Source organism: Cynara cardunculus, assembly GCF_001531365.2.
Source record: "Cynara cardunculus var. scolymus isolate 2C chromosome LG 1, CcrdV1, whole genome shotgun sequence".
Taxonomy (NCBI): Eukaryota; Viridiplantae; Streptophyta; class Magnoliopsida; order Asterales; family Asteraceae; genus Cynara; species Cynara cardunculus.
In genome coordinates, this window is record NC_037528.1 from 2,020,584 (window position 1) to 2,024,757 (window position 4,174).

Here is a 4,174-nt window from a genome sequence, read left to right on the forward strand (position 1 = left end):
ACCACACAAACGACATCAATGTGATACCCAAGCACATATATGATGCATTGTGATACCATTGTAGTATCACCGGAGGACGGTGGCTGGAGATAGAAGAGAGGAGGTAGGAAAGTTTTAAAATACCAAAAATATTCTTGTATTAATATTTTAATTAAAAATTGCCAAAATTATAAATTTCCTAATTTATCTATTGATTTGTGGTTAATATTGGTTCTCACAGTTACCACAAACTAATTAGTTCTCATTTGATTAGGCCCCTATAAAGTAATAGCCAAGATGTGGTTCAATAAGAAGTTTTCAAACATACTTATTTTTTTTCTTTATAAATGAAATTAGAATCCACAAACAAATTTTTTTATTAACATCAATGCATATATTCTTTTATCTACATGATGATTAAAAATACATTATATGTTATATCAATATATATATATATATATATATATATGTGTGTGTGTGTGTGATTAAACTAATAGAGTTGAATCATTTTAGCTCAATCATTTTTTGCAAAAAAGATGTATTTATTTGTTAAATATAACCGAGTATAAGACAAATGTAGTAGTATAAAAGAATGAGATAATTAATTGAAATTTGAAAAAAAATTGGTTGGTTAAATTTAAAATTTAGTCACTTTTTCAAAAAAAAAATCTTTGATTAGACTAATAGAGTTGAATTATTTTAGTGCAATATTCTTTTTGCAAAAAAGATGTATTTATTTGTTAAATATAACCAAATACTTAATTGTAGTGTTGATTTGATTATCTCACATTGACAGAGAAAAGAAAGTTTGACAAAATATTACAAGTATATAAAGAGGAGATGATAAGTCATCAAGTTTGATAAAAAAAAATATTTTAGTGTTGGTTGGAGATGGTGTAGATGAACAAAAAAAAGTCACATGTAATTTTTTTATAAAGTGAACACAAAAATATGTAAAATAATATCTTAAATCATAGTTTTGATGAAAAACATAATGCAAAAAATTATTTTTTATATCAATTATTATAAATTTGTGATCTTTTTATGGTTCTTATTTGATTATCATCTCTCATCAAACACACACACACATATAATTTATAATATATATGTATGTATAAACTTTTTAATATATAAATATGGAAAAAGCTTATTACAATTATTCATAGACTTGGGATTATATGAGACTAAGGGTTTTTCGTGAGACCCGTAAGACCAATTCTGAACCATTGGATTAGATCTACAATCTAAACATTCATAATCATAAAATTGTCACGAGATTTCTCAATAATCACAAAATTGTCACCGTACAACTTTAAACTATTAGATCATTAGCTTATAAAGTTGATCAATGAATATAAATTGGTCTTATGGATCTCACGAAAAATCATTGGTCTCGTGTGAACCCAACTATCACACACACACACACACACACACACACACACACACATATATATATATATATATATCATTTATTTTACTTTTTTAATTTATGTTATATGGATCTTTTCCTTTCTCTCTTCATAATTTAAAATTTAGTGACGATAAATAATATTAATTGATTAATATTTATTTACATTGATTTCAAACATATAAAAACAACCTCTTCCTTTATTTCTTTCTATCTCTCTCTCTCTCTCTCTACACATACATACACACACATACATATATATTAAATTAACATCAATATAAAATTAGAATATTAATGATAGTAAATAATATTTATTGATTAGTATTTTTAAAAAATTATTTATTGATTTATACTTTGAAATTTGTACCAATACATGTTTAAGTCTCAAAATACATATCCACAATTTTATAAATGTGTAATCATTACACTTTTTAATTAACTAAATGACAATTCTATCATTCATAGTTAAGAGATTAATGAACTATCTATCTCATAATTAAGAGTAGAGTTAGAAAGTAGACATTATTTTTTGAAAGTGAACACTTACTTTTGGACAAACTAAAATAGAAACGAGGACACTTATTTTAGGACGGATGGAGTATTTGTTTTTGTTATTTGTAGACATTATTCGTCTTATAACAATGAATTATTTTCTATAATAATTTATATGAATGATCAGTTAATATCTTTTCATATTATTTATAGACTAAGTTTTTATTTACCATATTTTTTGTACATATAATTAGTTATCGTGCGATTTAGACGTATACTTATTTATTCTTTAATAAAAATCGGCAGATATATCATCCTCTTTTAAAAAAAAAACTTCATCATCAATCAGACAAACAATGTATAAATTATCCACACTCCCGTCTTTGTTATCACTCACTTTATTTAATGTTACAACTTTATTCTTAAACAAATATATCCCTCTCTCTCTCTCTCTCTCTCTCTCTCTATATATATATATATATATATATATATATAGCTGCAATTCGCTCAAAGGGTTGAAAGGAGATAGTGCATCAAGTTGTTCCGCAGGACCAACTTGATCCTCTTCCCCAGGGATTCCCGCTAAGAGAACCCTAGGGGAGCTGAACTTTCTTCACCCTATAGAGATATTGAATAGAAAGGGGTATTCTTTTTTCCACTGTAATTTTGATATATATATATATATATATATTAAAATTTCACTAATTAGATTTTATTAACTTTTTTCAAATAATTTGAATACTATTTGTTGATAATTCTCACACTAGTTCAGTATAAAGTTTGACCAAAACCAGATCTTTTAACCAAATTAAAAAGAGGTTATTAGTTGTGGTCGCCTCTAGTGGTGTCTAAAAAATCATCCGATCTAATTTAAACCAACCGATCCAATTAGAACCGATCGATCAAAATAGGATATCCAATTGTAATCGGATCCAAAATTTCAACATCCAAATGCAATTATATAAACATGATCATTAAATGATATTAAAAAAAACATACGATAGTTTGTCATAGTTCTTTTAATACCATATTTTGATAAATAAAAGATTCACACATCTATATCATCAAAAATGTGACAAGAATATTGTTTTAGCCGACTACTGTCCAAGATTTTAAATGATATTAATTGTGGACTCATTCATTTTGTCACAATTCTACATGTCATTTGGATGAAAATATATAATCAATGTGATTTTAAAAAGTAATTCGATTTATTCAAACGTGTATTTAACAAACATTTATCTGTAAGAGTCAACATTCTAACTTACTGTACCGGATAAAATTATAATTTATTAAAACGGTATTGATATGCAACAATTTATCCAGTAAGTATTTACCGGATGAGACTATTCATCGGATCTTTCTCATCAAGATTCTCACATCTTGTCGTGTTATCCAATAAGGTAAATGATCTGGTAAGACGTTAAGTAAACGACGACCCCTTAAGACAATTTATTATATATAAAAAATTAAACGGAAATGAAAGAAATAAATAAAAGCGAAAAGGTAGAATGACCACTTTGTCCTTGGAAGGTAATGGGTTGGTGATCATCATTTTTGGATATTTATTTGAAATTATGAATTAATGGTTTGAAGTCAACTTATTTTTTTATATTAGAAAAGATTTATATAAAAAAAATGTCAACTCAACCAAATTTTGGTTTGGGTGGAAACGGGTTTTGGTGGCAGACACACCTCGAATGGATTCAACAAATGATTTGATTACCACTTGAATGTGGAATGAAACGTTGCACCATATGTATCATGTGTACAGAGTCAGTTTGTTTTTATGAAGTCCGTGAGACTATTTTTTTATACTTAAAATTTTATAACAAAAACACTGCGAAGGTAAGAATGTAATCTCTAAAAATGTGGCCTCACACGTCTCACAAAAAGACTCTGGTCTCACACAATCACACACACAAACATATATATATATATATATATATATATACATATATATATATATATATATATATAGGGTTGGGTTCACGTGAGACCAGCCTGTTTTCGTGAGATCAGCATTTTACACGTAAACTTCACAGCAAAAACACTGTGAAAGTTTAAAAAAAGTCAAACCTTCACAGCAAAAACACTGTGAAGGTTTTAAAAAGTCGAACCTTCACAGCAAAAACACTGTGAAGGTTTTAAAAAGTCACCTTCACAGCATTTTTGCTGTGAAGTTTACGTGTAAAATACTGGTCTCACGGGTCTCACGAAAACAGGCTGGTCTCACATGATCCCAAGTCTATATATATATATATAGGAGCGATCAAATGAAAACCACTCCAATTT